The sequence below is a fragment of the Coturnix japonica genome, chromosome 2 (genome assembly GCF_001577835.2).
Source record: "Coturnix japonica isolate 7356 chromosome 2, Coturnix japonica 2.1, whole genome shotgun sequence".
Taxonomy (NCBI): domain Eukaryota; kingdom Metazoa; phylum Chordata; class Aves; order Galliformes; family Phasianidae; genus Coturnix; species Coturnix japonica.
In genome coordinates, this window is record NC_029517.1 from 67,768,789 (window position 1) to 67,788,670 (window position 19,882).

At 40.8% G+C, this 19,882-nt stretch overlaps 1 protein-coding gene across 2 annotated transcripts in view; it reads right to left on the reverse strand.

The window, feature by feature from the left end:
- The window catches only part of JARID2 (jumonji and AT-rich interaction domain containing 2), a 197,456-nt gene that overhangs the window by 58,454 nt on the left and 119,120 nt on the right, over positions 1 to 19,882 (reverse strand). For both annotated transcript variants that reach the window (XM_015854676.2, XM_015854678.1), the window contains one exon: positions 1,513 to 1,681. The gene's annotated coding sequence lies outside the window, so the exon portion shown is untranslated. Of the gene's footprint in view, positions 1 to 1,512; positions 1,682 to 19,882 lie in introns of those variants that run through there.

Below are 19,882 nucleotides of genomic sequence, written 5' to 3' on the forward strand. Positions count from 1 at the left end.
CATGTGTGCTCATACACATACACACCCTTCTGAATTTTCCCAGCAACAACTGTGGCAGTTGGCCCAGATCACAGCAGTGACATGCTGCCAACAGACCGATCAACCTCACAGCAGACTAAATTAGAAATACATTTCCACAGATTAAATTTCAGAGGACTGTGATGCTACTTTAAACTCCATTAAATTCTGCTCCTTGCAATCCTTTAAACAAACACAAAAGCTAGCTAACAACCCTTTCCACCCATCCCCTTTACCAGAAGTCTCAACAGGAAAGAGGCTTCATTTCAGACCAGAGTCCAAGTAAGCTACCAGTCTAAAGATGCTACAACTCTAATATCTCACAAAAACAAAAGAAATCCATGCTGCATTAAGGCAAGACAGCGCTGACAAAAAGGAAAAGCTACAGGTGGTGTTGACCAGTGCTGTTAGCAGGCACAATACAGACTTCAGAACTAGAAATAGTAGCTTAAACACAAGTGGGAGCAACCAGCTTTGAAGGATTCAATCCCCTAGGGTAGATTTTTGCAGACAAGCTCTATCTGTAATAAATGCAGATCCCCCTTTTTGCATTCACAACAAAATAACAGCAAGAGGCATCATGCCAGCATTTCAAGGACAGAGCAGCATCTAACTATAGGGGATGGAGGGCACCTGCCAAAACAGAAACACACCACAAGATCCAACATAACAATTAAGGTTTAAATCAAAGACATTGTCTTCAGGACATGACTTGGGGCACAGAGGCAAGAAGTGTCCCAACAAAAACGAACACCAGGGTAAGGTGTCCTTCTACAGCTTAATCTGGCTGGTTAGCCATACCTCACGCAAGGGTCCCCAACTCTGCCATGCAAGCTTTCAGACACACACCAGTAATGGCACTGTACAGCTCCAGCAAGGCCCAGGCACACACTGTGAAATAAGCTGGGAAATTGGGATATCTCTCAGTACAACTTCAGATACCTTGTCTTCACTAGGTTTGCACAGCAGAACAGTTAACATGTTTTAATTATTACCATGGTAACAATCCAGCTTTTATGGCAGTTATGATTAAAAACAATGGCAATAATTCCATTCTCCATCCGAAGAAAAGCATCATCCAGATTGAACAGCAAAGACAGCGTATTGGAAGAAAAACAGAATTTCCAACCAGATTTCTCACACTGCAGGAGTATTTACGTGGTAAATTTAAGTACTTCTTCAGTTTATAGTCAGGCAAAACAAATGAGGGTGGGGAGAACTTAAAGAGAAATAAAGGAAAATGCATGCAAGGTAACAGAGTGCTAAATATAAAAAGAATTTCCTTTTGCACTATTACCAGCCTCATTTTCTGGTCTTTAAAACCATGAACTTGAATGCTCATTCTCCAGATACACTCAAATTGTGGAAGCTGAAATGCACACAGTGTATTCAAGCACGACACCAGAATGTTTGTATAGCTACTATGCAGCGCGTGGTGCTGCTGCTTATTCCTTGAATGAGATTGTGCCCCCCAGGCTGCTGCAAAAGTCCTACCTCGAAGACAGAGGAAAGTAAGAAAATCTTCTGTCTTGGGCTTCCTTTTGGAGAGGTCAGAAATCTGAGTGGCGGGAGGGGGTAACAACGGTTCCACTATCTTTATTGGAGTTGTGCTGGGGCTGTTCAGCTGGGACTGAGCAAACTTCTTTGTGCTTGCAGCCTTGGCCTGCAGAAACAAAAGCACATCAGAAGCACATTAGACAGAACTTGCAGGAGGGACATCAGAGCATCAATATCAGTTTAAATAAAGAGAGACAGAATCCATCTCCTACAAACAGTATACATAACTGTTGCTTATGATAGTTTTGGTACCTTCTACAGCAATTCAGAAAACCAGAAAGGCAACATCTTGATTATAAAATCTGTGACTACCATGTCATATGTTCCAAATATTTTCTTGCACGTCATACACTTACAGTTCATTATTTGCTTGTTTGGAAATTAATTAAATCTGTACTCTGCATCAGGCAAATGTCTTTTTTTTTTTTTTTTTTTTTTTTAAGTGTTAAGTTTTCTTTGCCTCTTGTTATTTGGGTGTTCTTTTTTAATCACAATTAATCAATCTAAAATGAGATGTGCTTTAGCCTCATTAAAATTCTTAATTTATTCCAATCTGTTAGCATCTTATTCAGATAACAGAATACATATTAGTATACGTGGTATCTGTATTTGCACCCAGACCTGCGGAAACAAAGCAAAACCTTTAGGGAAATGTATTTTCAATTGTGAAAATATCAGGCAAAAGCCATTAGATTTTCATTCCAGTTTAAAAGACAAAGTGGTTATTAACTATTTGTGACAAACTTGTAACGATGAAGGGCACGCACAGACTGGATTAGTTCCAGTCCTGGTACTGGGCAACGGCCTGACGCTCTCTGCTAAGTTTTAGAGCGTGACCATATGTACGATTATGGGAAACGAACAGAAGCAAGTGGTTTTGACAGTCAGACTGCAAATTATTTCAAGCCTATCTGAAGGCTCTGATTAACTACTAGGTGGCAATGAATATGATTTTCTTTAATACGTCTAGAACACAAATTGGTATTAGGGAATGCGCTTTGGGGCAGGACAGATACCCGGAGGGGGTCTCACCAGGAACTTGACTCAGCTCAGCATTTAAGAACATGCTAATTTCTCACTTAAGCAACTGGGACTCTAATTATGATCGTTATTACAGCTTCAAAAAGGAAAGAAGCTCCTGAAAGAACTTAAAACCTCATTGAAAAGGGATGCAATTTTATGTCATTTTCTTCCCTAATAGCAGCATATTTACATAATGTAGAAGTTAAACATGTATCAAATAACACTAAAGAAAAAGCCAGGTCTTGTCATTCCACCGCAGACTTCACTGTTACGACACAGTGCAAGCACAGTTATTGTTCAGTATGGAAGAAACACATAACTGGTAAACTTTTTAGCAGATATTACAACTAAGTAGCTGAGTAGGTCTGAAAGTATATTTTAAACTTCCTCAATTTTGCCCCAGCAATGTTTACACACATCTCCTAATGACAGCAGAGAACAAAAGCAGCATTCAGCAGTTTTCTCCCTGAGCTGCACATAAAATTGTCTGTATCCTCAGGATTCACTCTGCTCTCAAATAACAACAAAAAAATCCCTACCCACTCCTCACAGCCATTCTTACCATTTACTGTTATCTCCTTAGTGGCATGGATATTATGGTGTTTATACATACATACTTTTACCACGGTGCTTATAATTTGTGAACTGCAACTAAAAGACTACTCTTATATTTCCTATTATGTATGAACAACTACCATTCCAGAATGGAGGTCTTATATAGATCTACCTATATATCCCCCAGATTACTCAAATTGCAAAGAATTCCAAGAAGTCTCTTGAGGGGGATGTGTGAGATTTTAATTTCAACCAATTACATTTCTATCAGCAAAACCACACACATGGCCAGAGAGAAATGCTTTGTGTTGGCTGCTGTTCCGCACAAAACATATGCTCTCCAGCCAAAAAAGCAGACTATAAAAAGGTCAGCAGTGAGATCCCTGCTGTCATCTGCGGAGCAATTTTTCCCCACAGCCACAGTGTTCTGGCTGTGCTGTTAAAAGCATACACAACCCAGTGGCTGGGTCGGCCAAACGTTTCTCGGAAACTACCTGCTGCAGTGTGATGTGATCACAGCAAAGTAGCAAGGAAGACTCTGCAGCCCCTCAGAAAGTAAGCCGTAAGCTTGTTTCATGGTTCAGAATCAACCCTCTGCAGCAAGGCCTGGCCAGGCCTGTCTGCAGCATCCCAGTTACCGGTCCCTGGAGCAGTGGAAAGGGATTAGGGACAGCCACTTTTTACCATCCTCCATGCTCCATCGGGGGTCCTTCATCTCAGTGCTGACAGCTGAAAAGCTAGGCCCTCCCCCAGCTTCATTCCAGGCTGCGGCCATGAACTTTTGCCGTTTCCTGGGGAGGTTGCAGAGACTTGTTACCATATGATCAAACGTGTCAGAGATGTTTCCTCTCCTACAGACAAATGTGGAGCACCGCTGCTGATATATGCCATACTTCTTCACACTTGGCTTTCACTCACCAGATCCCCAGAAACAGGCCTGTCCCTTCCAAATAAGAGTTTCTTAATATACACAACAGTCAGCATTACCAATTCAATTTACAAAAGCTAGCAAATGAAGGCGCTCTCTAATGACTGCCATATCCCCAAGGTTTCTGCAGTAACTCCTGTTTTATGTATATTTGCTCTACAGGCTTCCACCTTAATGCCATCAAGCAGTTCCTGTTCCAGGTTTGTGTGATAGCCAACACAGACACATACACAGACCCACACACACTTCAAAACACAGGTCCTCGTGAAGGAATGTACCGATCTTAACAACCCGATATTTCTCCATGAAAATCTCTAGAAGCATAAAACCAATTATATCAGGTATGGTCTCATGTTACACTTAATCCAATCTTAGTGTGAAACTGTGCCAAAAGAGGAGGCCAGACCTTCCACTAGGGTTACATCAGATCAGGCCGCTGTGCTCTGAGCTGCGCAGAGAAGGTAATGGAGGGACAGAAGTGCTCAGAAAGACTTTTTGCATATGACAAGGACATAACAACACCATTGTGGTTTCACTCTTCATTTGTTAAGGCAGCAGATTCTGCTGGAATAGACTATTTATTATACACCGGGCAACAGGAGACAGAATGGCACAAGCAGAAATAAGAACAACAACAACAGTGTTTCCTTCCTCAAAATAAATTGCTCTCCCTGTCCTCATCTAAAGGGTATATGCTATATAAGGCTTGCAAATATTCAAACACAGCAGCTATGCAAGAAGGAAAACGATGTGGGAAAAGCCCAACACCACATCTAAACACCATGCAAACAGCCAGAAATATCTAGACTATTTAAAAATAAATAGTAATTCACCTTCTCCCAACACAAAGTTGTTTTTCTTCTACTATTTTTGACAGACCTTAAACACCTACCTAGGATATAAAATTCAAAAAATCCTCTGTCTGAAAAAGTCTTTGCTTCCTTTTGATGTGCTTCTTCTCTACATAACCTACTGTTTAGGACTGAGACTGCAAATTACAGCTCAAGACTAAAGCTGCACAGCAAAAATATCCCCAGTGTACAATCTCAGGCTAAAAATCATCTCACTCTAATGTAAAATATACTTCTTGAAATTTTTCTAGACTGGTTTTATTTTTTGCTGAATGTTTTAAGCAAAAGATGTTATTTATAATCCAAACACTACAGTTTGCATTAGCTAAAAATACTTCAGAAACATCTTTTAAAATAGAATCTCTAGCACCACTTCTGCAGCATGCAGACATATTTATTTAGTAAGAAAATGCCAACTATACAAAGGCAGGCTTTTCTTTGAAAGTACAGGTTGGTAATACCAGTCTGTTAATATATTTACTAAATATTAATACTCTAGATAACGTGCGTGCTGTGCTAGCTACAAAATGCATTATCATATAGCAGATGTACAACTAAATCTGTACAAAAATCTTCCACTTTCTTCAGTTTATTTCCCCTGTAACTCCTGAGTGAAAGCAAAGCATAGGGACTGTAAAACATAGAGTGAAGAACCGTATGGCAATATGTACATTTCAACTGATAACACGTACTCACATCTCTCTATTTAAGGTAAATTTAGGGGTTGAGAAACACTTTGCATACCTACGCATCTCAACCAGCAAGAGCTCTGCAAAACAAACTTTATCTTTTTCAAATATTCTCCAGTCTCTAGTCATGTGCAGATTTTCATAAAGCTTCCTGCTGGTGATATGCTGCAATGTTTGCTTGCTGTTTCATCTCATAACCTTTAGCTTACTCTTTGTACTTCATTTTTATCTTCGTTGTTGCCCAATGTTTATGTCCTTTTTTCTTTTTTAGGGCACCACTAGAGTTACATTTCCAAACACTAAAGGAACAGTAGCTTGAGTGTCACCATTTCAAGATTAATTCACATTTCCCTTTTTGATGCAGATCTGTTTTCCACTTTTTGAGCTGCTAGGGAGCAGCACGTAAGCTAACACTAAGGACTCTGCCTCTCTCTGAAAGCAGTGTCAGCATTTGGTTACCTTTGGTTGGTTCTGTTGCATCTCTGCCAGAGCAATTGCAAGGCACGTATTTGTACATACGTAATTTTGTTACATTAAATTGGCTACTACAAACAAGTGGCAACAGGCTGGCATGAGTTCTCAACAAATGGTGCTAGAGTACAGCATCACTGCCTGACCTAGGAACGGATACTGAGGGAACACACTTTATTGCAATACATCCTGCAATTACATGCAGACAGCTTGGGCTCTTTATTATTCCTTTGCGAGGCTTCACAATTCCCAATTCTGCTGACCTACCAAAGCATTCTTCTGTATCTTTTACTTATTTCCAACAATTTGGATCCTGTTTTGAGTTCACCATCTTCTGCCTTCGTCATAGTAAACATAAACTACACATTCACTTCAACACATCATTACACACAACCATGCAAACATTGCTTGCATACAAAGATTCTTGTATGCATACAGCTTTGTTTAATAAGGTAAACTAATACTGAAGCGTGATTCTTTCAGATATGTTCAGCTCCCATTAAAAATAAGACAATTTAAGCTTAGATAGCCAGACATGCACAGCACATCAAATTATTGTCAAGTGTTTGATTTCCAGCTTAACAAAAATCGACTTAGCAGTAGAAACTTTCAGGCAAGCCCAAGGTGAGCATGAGAAAACTAGGTGCTGCAGGCACCATTCTTACAATGGTGAAGATGGACCATAAAGAAATTTTGACCTATTCTGACCATGTTCCAGTAGGAAGGATGGCCAAGTTACGTTTTGCCCTTTCATTCCCAAGAACAAGCCTAAGACATTCATCAAAAACAACAGCTTCTGAGAAAACCATGAGAACAGGACTCTAGAATTCAAACCAACAAGTTGTGGAAAGCAACACTGCAAGAAAAACAGATTAAGTATTTAAAAAAAAAAAAAAAAAAAAAAGTAAATGAACGCAGACTACAAGACCTTCTTGGCTCTCCCTGAAGCAAACTTGAGATCAGTGCTTATCTCTAGCAAAGCAGTGTTTCTACCTGCATACATTCTTACAACTATGCCCTGGTTTATGACTTCAGGCAAAGTTCTGTGAATACACAACACTACATCAGGAGCAGAAAGCTAGAAAACAAAGAAGGGCTTTGAAATTCATTTCTTCTCCCACATTCCTGTAGCTTCTTGGGTAGTATAATCTGCTTGTATCAATGGTACCTATTGTTGCCGAGTTCCAACCCAACAGGCAGGGCCACCAACCTCCAGTTTTGGTAGTAGACCAAGTTGCCCAACCTGGTCTCAAACACCTCCAGGAATGGGGTAATCTTCTCAACTTTCTCTGGTCTAAGTTTTTGTTTTGTTTTGTTGATTGAGCCTAAATTAATACCACAATTCTAAGACAGCCTCAAAATCTCAAGAGAACAAATCATCGTAAAACATGAAGAACACCTCCATTTAGTACTTCATTATGGTGCCTTGAAGAGCACATTTCATAGACAACATTTCTTGCTCTAAAACCTTAGCTACCCTGAATGGATACACATTTTCCTCTGGTGACTTGTTGTTTTTTTTTCTTTTCCCCCAAATGGAGAACAGTTGGTGTCTGAAAATCTCCTTCAAATAACAAAAANATAGAAGTGACATCTCACGAAAGATAACTGAATTAACCCATACACTCAATGACTAGACCAAAGTACAGCTAACAAATGTATTGTTAAATATTGCTCAAATAATCTTTAATTCTGGAATTATACAATTTTTCTGACCATGCTCATTGATCACAACAAAATATCTGCAGTCTCCAAAACTGCCTCATTTCCTTTGGTTTAGCAGGAATATGTATATATAGGAAGTGAAATAGCTGGCTGCTAAACACTGAAGACAGCCATGGGCAAAGAAGGAGCTATTCGAAGTTCCTGGAAACTGTTAACCACTCACCACCATGTTAATAGAGAAGGAACTGACACATCACAGCTCTGGATTCAGGCAGTTCAGGTGTTAAGGAGGTCCAGATAACCTTTCAAGGGACGAATCACACTGGGTACTAAATTCACAAGGGTTTTTTCCTGGGACATCCATGGTAGCCAGGAATTTTTGATGGCATCCTGACATAACAATACAATTTGCCAGTGTGAGTTTGAGTTTCCTCTGTAGGCCCCCAGGGCACATGGAAGCAAAGACAAGCAAGAAGCAATGCAAAAATAGGAGACCACGGTTAGCCAAGCTTGCAGTCCTTCTCCAGGATACCCAGACCTCCTTTCATCTTACTGACATAACTGTTCGCAGCTGGACCCTGATGTGAGACCATCATGGTTCCATCTATGGTTATCATAAGCAATCTGAATCGCTGCTGTGCTCTACACAAGGTTACAAGCTCTCATCATGCTCAAGCTAAAATGACACGGAGCTACCAAGGTGTAACTTCAGTCCAATGTGATTATGAAACCACGCATCTACCTTCAAGCACCTAGATGACGAGATGCTTCCAGCAGTTGGAGAAAGGCTGAGTCTCACCTAGACTGGACAAGAATGTTTTCTCCTCCATACGGGCATGTGGTGAACTGTGTATGGCAATAGATGGCAGAAGAGATCCTTGTGAACACCAGAGACAGGTGGTGCCACCCTTCCTTTGTCCTGCAGTGGTTCTTAAAATTTCCTGTTTTGTAGTAGCTTCATTTCTTCTCTAAGAATACAAGTCCATATATTTCAACCTTTGCCTGTGCTATAGGTTGTAATTCAAGCTGTGATTACGCAGCAACCACATTGCTGGTTGCACAAAACCACCCAGGTTAAGCCTTCCAATTTACCAGCTCACTTGGGAACCTAACAAAGCTGTGGACATTACACTGGTCCTGCAATGGTCCTCACCCAAAGCCCTGGTTACTGCTGCTACAACCAGAAGCGTTCATTTGAGCCAGCTCAGATATGCTCGCACAAGTTACAAGCATGAAATATCATCCTCAAAGACAAGAGGCAAGAAATAGCAACGTACTCCAGCGGTTCATTTTGACAAGTGCTATGCACTGGACACATCTCCCGTCTTGCTGTTCTCTAAGCACTGAAATCCAGTGCTTGGCAAATAGAGACTTGAGTTACAGGATGATACACTCAGAAAAGGGGGATTTTTCTAATAGCATGACCCAAAATTTCTTCTAAGCGTGAGCCAAACCCACCTCTACAGTACCAGCAAGTTGTGCAACGAGGATATTGCCAACAAGTGACTTGAGGTTAGGTCTGCCATTCTATGCCACACTGCTGCTCAAAGAAAACCATCACCACAGGCCAGAAAATGAAAATGCAAAACCAGACCAAAGGAAAAAAGTATAAGAACTCATTCATGTTATGTTGTATTTTAATAATCGTTAGCAAATGTCTGGCTGGTTATGTTCTGACAACCTTTTCATCAAGGACAAAACCACAGAAATATATATAGATTTACATTAAGCACTGTCCCACGTCCTGGAGGCATACAAAGTGAACTCCAAAGTAATAAAATACCTTCCACACTGGGAGGATTTGATTTCCACTTCCCTTGCAAGGCCTCCACCTACTGGCAAAGAACCTGCAATGTCCTGCTGTTTGGGCTCACTGCAGGTGGAAGAGAAAAGCAATACCCTTATTTTTCTCATATATTCAGTAAAACCAGTGTGGAGAAGCCTAGAGGCATTAAACACCCCTTTCACTTCACCTGCTCTGCAATGCTGTTCTTTCCTCTGCGTGGTTATTGGGTAACTGAGGTCGCTGTTACATGCAGTCAATCACAAATAAAATTTTAGAAGAAATCTTCCCTACAGAAAGATTTCCCACCTGAAAGATTTACTGTGGAAAAGATCCTTCAGAATGTTAAAATGTACCTACTTTTCTAATATCTCAGCCCTTACCCTCTTCAGTTACACAGAATCAAAGTTACTTTTAGTGCACACACACAGCACCTTGCAACCTCAAAAGTCTCCTAGTAGTATTTTCAGTGTTCTGATACATCTGATGGACGCTGGCAAAACATGTTTGCTTCCTAGTTTCCAACCAGGAGACAATAAACAAAACTGGAATGGTTCAGATGACAGTGCTTCTTGCTTCATTACTCATGCAATGCCATTCTGTACTCTGTACTGAAAACTAAATCCCTGACAAACTCAGTGCAATCCTTTCTTCCATACTCCTCTTCAAAATGGTCGCACATTAGAACTGAATGGTGAATGATACACCCAGTAATACCAAATGTATCAGAAGCTCCCTCTCTAGTAATCTGGTCAAGCACTAAAAGTTAAGAGCGCAAGATTAAAGCCATGAAGCTGAACAACAACCAAAAAAATCTCTTTTCACTTTGAGCAGCCTTCTGTGTGCAAATGTGCCTTAAAAAAGAAAGAAAAAACATTACTGGGCAGATCATTTCATTCTTGTTTTCCAAACTTCAGAAAATCATGTGTACTTCAACTATCGCAATCTTTCACTTTTTGCCCTAAAAGTAACTTCTGCTAGCCAGAAAGACAGAGATTACTTCTGGCAGAGATGTCAGAAGTAACAGCGTATGGATCATTTTAGCCATCATCTGAATGGCTGAAAAACTTCCTGTTCAATTAAGTCCTCCATTAATCCCTACCATTTGAATACAATTTTCCGTCTGCTGGCAGGAAGTGATAAAAGTCACACGGTCAGTAGGTTGCAGGCATTTTAACCTCTCGCCGAGACTGCTGCTTGCAATCTAACCATACCTGAAACCAGATATCCCCACTTCCCATGGGGCTGGCCTCCCAAAGGATCCATAGCAGCATCTGGCTATTATTATGGACTCAGTGTTTGTCTGTAAAACTGCAACATTTAGAGAAAGCTAAAGAAAAGATGTGAGACACCCTATACCTGCCTCACAGACTTTGCTCTGATAAGCAGCAAAGTGATCACTTCTGCATAAAACACCCATCAATCATGTTCACTGTCTTGCCAACAAAGATTACTAAATAGAAACGTACAAATGAACTAATGAAAAAAAAAAAAACAAAATCAGTGTAGCCTGTGAAGTCAAATCTATACTATCCTAATGTTTTTGAGGGGTATAAAAGAGAAACTTTAGGAAGCGCTATCTGTGCTTGTCGATCACTACTCTTTTCCTACATCATTGTCTTTTTTTCATTAAGGTTTTCTTGGAAGCAAACTGCCACCCTCCCCAGGCTTCCTCCCCGGGAGTCAAACAGCCCATTCTTGTAAGTCAATCAGGCAGATGCAGTCAATTGTCACAGTAACTCTCTTCATGCCTTCTTTCAAGCCACACCACATCCTGCTACCAGTCAAATTTGCCTGAAAAGAAAAGGGGCCACGCACCCTTTGAGGCACGCTAAATCCGATGAGAGGGGGCTGGCTAGACTGCCAGAGCATGCTGTCTTTCTCTTCCTCCTAAAAGCCAGATAAAGTGGTTGGGAACTAATGATATGGATGGAAACTATGGTAACAATTCCTGTGCCACACAATCTATAGCCTTCCCTGCAGATTTTCTTTCTCTACCTGCCGCAAGAAGTACTCAATACTTTCTTGATTCTTGCAGTATGAGTTGCCCTACCTCAAGAAACTCTAGGAAAATAATGATAGATGCATACTGAAACCATTTTGGTACTAGGTGATTATAGCACACCCCATTTGTGCATGCAAAGCACTGATCTGTCCAGGAATGGACAAAAATACAATCCCTCTGAGAAAAGGTCAGATTTATCAAACACTTCATCTTCCCTAAAACCCTTCTTACTTTTAGGATATGGCAGCATCTCAGCAGCTAAATGCCTGAAATTTGATGGCACAAAGAAGAAATTAATCTTGCTGCTGACAAATGTGGAAACCCACATTCCTCTGAGTCCTGCCATGAAGGATAAGAACACAGCACCCAGCTGGGACGAGGGAGAAGGCAGCAAGACCATACTCTTCCGCAGCAGCAAACCGCCACACTGCCCCAGCTGTATATTCCTGCCCTAACGGAGGGACTTGGCTTAGTTTAAACTGGTTTCAGCAAGGGCTGCTGATGAAAAAATATATGGTATGTGCTCTTTGCTTCACCTCCAGCCACGCGTTCCTGTTTTTGCAAGCACTAGAGCTCCTGAGACCCAATAATCAGCTGGCTGAGGAAGGCAATCTAGCTGAAAATTAATTTATAGGTTGATTTTTTTTTCTTTGTTGGGTTGGATTTCATAACCACAGAAGTGCCAGCGTTGGCACAGAAAGGTGGTGAGAACTCATGGGAGGAAGAACAGGACTGCCTTTTCCAGTAGCAGCTTGCATTAAGATCACCTTAAACTGACTGAGAAACACATTAGTTACTGAACTGTAAAATGTGAGCAGAAAATGTGCCTGGCAGCAATGCCAGTGCTGTCCCCTTTTCTGTCATCCCTCCTGCCATGGCAACCTTGTCTTCATGAAGATTCTGAAGCACAATTTTCATTTTTACAGGATAACCTGCTTTTTTTTTTTCTGAACTAATGACAGGGACTGATTTTCTGCAAGTGTGCCCCCATAACAGGATCACCATTCTTTCCTATACTGTCTGTCGTAAGTTCAGCTTATGAATGTGAAAATAGGAAAGGATGCATAAGGTTGGCATCCCAAATACTGCAAGCACTGATGGTGGTTCTCTTCCATGCTCAGACACATGATGGCAAGAGTAAGTGGTTGACGTAATATTGGGAAAGGCTCCAAGAAAAGACCACCAGTGATTTCTAGAAACATGTGTGCAACCTCAGGGCCACGCTCTGTAAGTGTCCCCATCAGAACAGATGCACTGGAATAAATAGTTCAGTTCATGCTTAGAAAGGAGCTCATCTTCAGCCATTTTAACCTGCTGGTGGGCAACATGTGAGCTGCTCTGTGACAGGCAGCAAGATGCCTTCCACTTAGTGTACTGCATTACAAACTTGGTCTGTTCACAAATACTTCAGCTGTATATGCATACAGTCACTCTTCAACTTGCTCCACACCCAACAACTAGACTCAAATGTGAACTGCTGCAATGAGTTCAAACACGAACCACCAAGTACACAATTAGCCCTTGTTCACACTTTGCTCCTCATTGCATCCCAGTACTTTAATTACACTAGCAACCTTTTCCTAAGTAACAGATAACATATCTAAGCTCAAACATCCTTCCCAGATCTGTACTTTTCAAACAGACTCCCTGCAGGACAGATGTTTCCTTTCGTCCACGGTTCCAACTGGTCATGCCCATCTCTCAGACCACACAGGATCTACAGCTGCATCAGTGATGGCCGGGCGGTGACATCTGCACAATGCTGTGACGTGCTGCTCCAGATCTTGGGTTCCTCACCTCACTAAGCACAGTCTTGTATGCTCATAAAGGTCCAAAACCCTTTGGTGTTGCCACATGCTGATCCTTCTCTACCCACACATTGTTTGCAACAGGGAAGCACCACAATGAGCCATGAGCAGAGCAGCTTTAATGCACGGTCAATGATTTACTGCAAGTCCTTCGGCAAATCGCATTTCTGTCACTTTTCCCCAGCAGATCTTAGACATTAGCCAAAGGAGAGCAGGCAGAAGGATTAAAATCCTATGGAAAATTGTAGGCGGTTGGTGTGGATATGATGCTGCGTTTAAATCAGATCACGACTCAGAGCTGGTTTGCCACACGACTGTGCAGTAAGTTGTGCCAGTGCTCCCATGCAGGAGCAGGGAGAAATTGGCAATTACTTCAGCTGGGACTGCCACGGAACACTTGATGAACTCTCAGCATCAGTTCATTTAGATCTGAAAACCTCATGCATCTCTAAGGCAACTGGTGAAAATGTCATCCAAAAAAACGCTGAAGAGTGAAAAAAACAAAATTGGAAAGAACACTTGAGCAGTGAAAGAAAGCAAGAATAAGGCCAGGAGCAATTAAAGAAAACATGGCTAGGGAGTGCAAAGAGCCATCAGTACATTCAGGAAAACAGAAGTTACCTGAAAATAAACTGGAAACCCTGCAAGGGCCAGAAGATGGGGAGTGGTGGAGAGAACTACAACATGGCTGACAACATGCCTGACTAGAAAAAAAAGTACAGAAATCATTTCCATAGCCAGTCAGCTGCTGAGAAGAACCTAAACTAAGGTAAACCTAATGTACGTAGAGTGTTTCATAAACCTCTTGATTTCTGTGCTTTGAATTATATTACCTTATGGGTTCAGAAACTAGGGATACCATTCCAAGTAACAACAAATGCGACCACAATAGATTGTGTAAGTGACTGCCCTTAGCACTAAGGAAATCTGAATAGCTTGAAGGCGAGAATTAAGTCAACAAAGTCAACAAATAAAATAAATGCATCTTTTATCGCTCCATTACCAAGGGAAGAAAATGCCAAAAGGCAGAACAAGAGATGCTTCTCCTGAGGCCTCTCTGGCAACACAAGATTGCCCCAATTTAATTAAATAAGTTTTGTTAAATCAGCTCTAATCCACATGGACTGTTATGGGTTAAGAGTAGGTTAAATCAGTGCCTTGTTGACAGATAAATCAAAAAGACAGCCTGGCCAAACAGGCTCTTGCTCTGCCTTAACTTCATTAATTCAAAGGCTATGTCTTAAGTTGAAGTAACAAAGCCCATCTAGAAAATTTCCGTGAAGCACTGCAATTAAGTTTCAAATGATTTTGGATCAGTAAATCCAAAATCACTTCTAAAACAATCCCAGATTCCAGCCCATCTGTTCCGTGACCTACTGGGTTCTGTTTTATACCACAGACTAAGCTCAGATGTCACATTAGGTAGAAATACACACTCTTTATTTTTTCAAAATGTCCAAATTCTGTACTTTGCAAAAGGCATTGACTCCAATTTCACATTCTGAATCAGTAAGGGAAATTTTAAAAACAAACCAGACTGAGACACCTCTGGCCTCATACAGGGCTCCAAACTTAGGTATGAATTTTGCCAAACATGCTAACACACAAATATGTATCTTGTGCTTTCACAGAGGCTTTTCCCACCCACGAGGGACTCCTCACAGCAAGACACTTTTAAAAGCATTCCAGCTACTCAGTGCATTGGTGTTATATAAATCTACAAGATGAGGAGCTACATTAGGAGTAATTGGGTCACCATGAGTATCACTCTTCACAGCCACTATGTGACCCCAGCCAGCTCAAGAGAACTAATCTGGCTCACAACACTTAAGCTGAATGAAATTCAACTATATACCGAAGTTCTACTCTAATCATAGTTTCAAACGTGCATATACATGTAGACACACACTCATATATATTTATAATATGCAATAAAAAGGATCAGAGACAAAGATCGGAAAAACAAATAGCCAAATTTTAGATCAATAAGCCTTGCAGAAGGTACTTCATAATATAATAAGACAACTAACCATCATAGCTAAGCGCACTTTACATACCTCTCCCCTTTAAAAACAAACAAAATCCCAAAAATCACGTTCTCCCACACTAAGGAACCCATCCCACCAAACAGATGAACCAGACATCACAGTTCTAGCAAAGCGTGGCTCTGAGGGAACTCCAGGTTTAAGATCTTTTCCAGCTCTAGTTCCTTAAATAAAGTATTCTAAAACTGACTGAAATGGTTGGACTGGGCTCACTCTCAAGTGTAGTTGCAAAAAAAAAGCAGCTGCTGCTGCTCACATCCTCACCCAGCATCAGGAGTGTCAAATTTAAGACCAGTCATAGTTTTACCAAACAGTTTCTTTAGAAGGACTAAGCAGCCAACTACTACATACAAACATCGCCCTAAAAACAGGAGGTTTCAAAGCAAAAAGCAACAGGGAAAAAAAAATAGAAAAAAAAAATTTTGAATTAAGTCTTCTTTTACAGTAAAAATAGATATTGAATTATGTCTTCTTTTACAGTAAGCCAAGAGAAGCAGAGAAAGAGATCTGCAGTGCCACAGCAGCCATGAGGTTCTCTGGGTTGGGGTTGTAGGGAAAAAGCAACAAGCTCGGGTAGTTTTTACTCTATATCCTCTTCTCAGCTGACAGCAAGGAACTCGTAACTATTTCTTGGCAACATTTTCACACTCTCCATTCTTGCATTGAACAAAATTCAAGCAAAAGGTACCATATTTGATCAGCCACAGGCCAGGACAATCTCCCTGATCAAGAGAGCTGCTATGGAAAATGAGGCATGCCAAAAACTAGAGTTTGTCATTATTTAAATGAATCAAATGAACTCTACAATAAAGCGAAGTGCTACTTTCTCTTTCCCTAATTTTCTAGACAAGAAACAGAAAGAAAACTATGGTAGCTTAATTTATAGTCCCTCAGAAATGACCCCTGGAAGAAAAAAAAAAGAAAAAACATCAGCCTACAAACACTGCTCAGGTAACAACATAAATAGGAAAATAGAACTACTCAGTCTCGTCTACCTGGTGTGGAAAGGCTCTGGGATGCCATCAGTCAGGGACTGGTTTATGCAGATGTCAGCAAGCAGTTTGTTTTCATCAATAACACAATATGCCTGGAGCATCACCAGTCCTCCTGTGTTCACCATTTACTGTCAAACACAACTGTCTTAACTCTGACTAGCTGGCTTTTCTCAAGGTTCTCTGTCTTTATTTTTTTCTCCCAAGTCTAATAATCACATTTACAAATAACACAAATAACGCAGGCTGAGGAGAAAATAAAGCTCATGCTGTGGGAAGATGGTTGCATGAGGCTGGAAAATCTAAAGCAACAATTAATTTATTATACTATGTTTCACATATCATTAGGTAAAGCCAAGCTCTGTAAGAAGCCCAGCTTGATGATGCTCCCCTCTGTAACAGGGAGATGAGCCCCAGACAGATTCAGTGGTGTGCCACACTGCATGACATAATAACGTTCTCTAAAGGAACAAGCAGAGAGCACTTCCTGCTATGTGCGGGGAGCTTATGAGCTGCCACTGTGTACGCAGCAGCACCTTCTACAAGGACTGTACAACAAGATAAAGTAACTTGTAGGTATGTTAAAGGAAGAAGAAAGGATAGCCAGGTTAACCAATATGTTTTGAAAGGCAGAAGCTAATAAAAATTCCTGTGAATCCAAAGTGGCACCCATTCGTAGTTATAAAACTCACTTACTCACTTCAGATATTAGCAGTGCCCACCTATCAAGCTGACAGAGAGCAGCTATGTACAACAACCCCTTGTTACAGCAGCACAACACCACTGATTTCTGTGTACACATACACTGACAAGAAGAACACAATAAGCCATCCCACCAAAGAATTCCAAGTGACCACCAGCTGATGAGGTGTGCTGCTGAGGCTGAGTACTGACAGTGCTTGGGGCTCCTTGCTCCATGCTTCATCCACCTCAGCAATCTAGCTGAAATCTTTATAAGCTCTCCCTGTGATATTCAATCTGGAAAATAACAACTGTGACACAACACTTTGGAGCTTTTCATTTCTACACTCATTAAAATAATTAAGGAACTAAGACTGACATTAGTTTTTTTTGTGGAGTTTTCCACGTCCTCGTTAAAAGGTTCTATGGCCGACATGACTCAGAAATTCAGAGCTCATTATACAGAGCCACCTAAATTAGTATTCCGTTCATGGGCTTAATAGGTATTTAAACAACGTAAGAGACAGGTTTTGTTTTGTTCTTTTTTAATTGATAGAATAAACTGTATTCAAATGCTCAGAAACTCTCAGTTGTCTGTGAAGTAGAGCAGGCTGAACGAGTCCAACAGTTCTAGGATCTTTTGTTGCCAATAAGGCAAATTAGATGAGTGGGTTTCCTCCTCCATCTCCAGGTCCTTTGTAATTAAAGACAGCAGCTCACCTATCAGGAAATGCCATAAACATTTGTTTTCATTAAGGCTCATACAGGGAAGCCACGTAGATTCTGTTGAACAACACCTAGCAGAAAAACACTTCAGTAGAAAAGGTTGGGATGGTCCAAATAAACAGCAGTCAGGAACAAAAATGGAAGCAAACAAAGCAGACAAGTCAACAATCAGTTCACACATCCTGGACCGTCTAGTAACTCAAAAAAGCACAGAGAGGAACACAAACAGAAAATGAATTTATTTTAAGGACTAAATAGCTCAATTCTTTTCATATGAAATTACAGCAAATGTTAACCAACAGAAGAAATTAAGTCAGAAAACCAGAATGCTTTTCCTATCACTTTAACAACAGGAACCTGAGTGGAAAAATGAAACCATGAAAAGGGATCCTGATGTCCTTATTACTGGGGGAAAAAGAATCAAGAAGGCAAAAGGTGGCTTTCTTTTTCCCACATTTTCTTTGGGATCTTGAATAATGCTGCCCTTAACAAGTTCTGCCTTTGTGACATTTAAAGGATACAATGTAATATTAGGATCACACACAGAATGGCTTAAGTTGGAAGAGACCTTAAATATCACTCAGCTACAACCCTCCTGCTGTGGACAGGAGTCATCACCCACTGCTGCCCAGGGCCCCATCCAACATGGTCCTGAATGCCTGCAGGAATGGGGAAGCACAAATTCTCTGGGCAGCAGGTGCCAGTACCTCACCACTCTTTGAGTAAAGACTTTCTTCCTAACATCTACCTAAATCTCCTCTCATTTAGTCTAAAAATATCCCTCCTTTTCCCCTTACTGTTAAACAATGGAAAATAGAAAAAAGGATGACATTAGTTGCCCTTCCTCCATCCACTGATGCTGTCACTCCATCAAAGGCCACCAGGTGGTCAGGCACAATATACCCCTGGTGAAATTGTGCTGGCTGTCTCAGATCACCTCTTCATCTTACATGTGCCTTAACATAACTTCCCCGCAGATCTGCTCCGTGATATTCCCAGGCACAGGTATGAATTTCAATGGTCTGTAGTTCCCCAAGTATTCTTATTTTTAAGAAAGGGAGAAAAGAAAATCACCAGGGACTTCACCTGACAGACATGATGTTTCAAATGTGATGGAGAGTGACTTGGCAACCAGACCAGCCAGTTCCTTCAGGACCCTATAATACCGAAGGGGGAGTGGGGATCTCTAAACAGACATTACCATTGCACTACTATTTACTAGCTGGAAAATACAATTTTTCTTCTGGGAATCAAGTTGCTAGAAAGTCTCCCATAATTTCCCACCCCCAAAAAAGTGCCTGACACAACAGGTATTCTGATCTGCAATAGAAAATAAAGGTATTAGTGAAGGCATCCATGTCCTCCAGATTCCACTTTAGGAAGTTTTTGTTGGTTTGCTTTTCAAGTCGGGGACTTCAAATTCTAAAAGAAATGTGGCTGAGCAGTTCACAGTGTCTCATAAAAATAAGCACACCCCATGGACAAGAGAGATCAGAACAAGCTGAAAGTATCTGGGTCTGGAAATCTGCTCAGATAGTGAAATATCGTTGCCTGTCTTCACATCAAATCCTACTTCGGTCCAAAGAGCCTTTCAAAATTGCCATATGGAGGTACGATATGTGAAGATTAAATTTGCGCTTCCTTTTAAAAGAAAGAGTAACAAGAACTTCTAATAAATTCCCTTTTAACTTGCCTTTTTGATGTTAAAAATTAGAAATAATGATGTGACAGAACTGCAATTCTAAAAACATCAGAGTGTAGTCTAACAAAAAGGAGCAAGAGGAATGTTTCTCCTCCAGAACTGAGAAGACAAACAGCAACAAGCCCAAACTCTACCTATCTCACTAACCCCAGCTCAGAAATTTCCTTCCTTCGTGGCAAGCAGTTTAAATACTTCAGCAGTAACCTGTCAGTGTTTTGTAGAAACTGGGGAATTAGCATACAGCTGCATCCCCAGTCAGGCAGAGCTTTGAACGTCATGTAAAAACCCAACAGAGAAGCAAATCAATCTGAAGGCTTGAACTGAAGAAAGCACATAACACCAAAGAATGAGAGACACAAACCATAACAGCTAGAGCAGTTAAG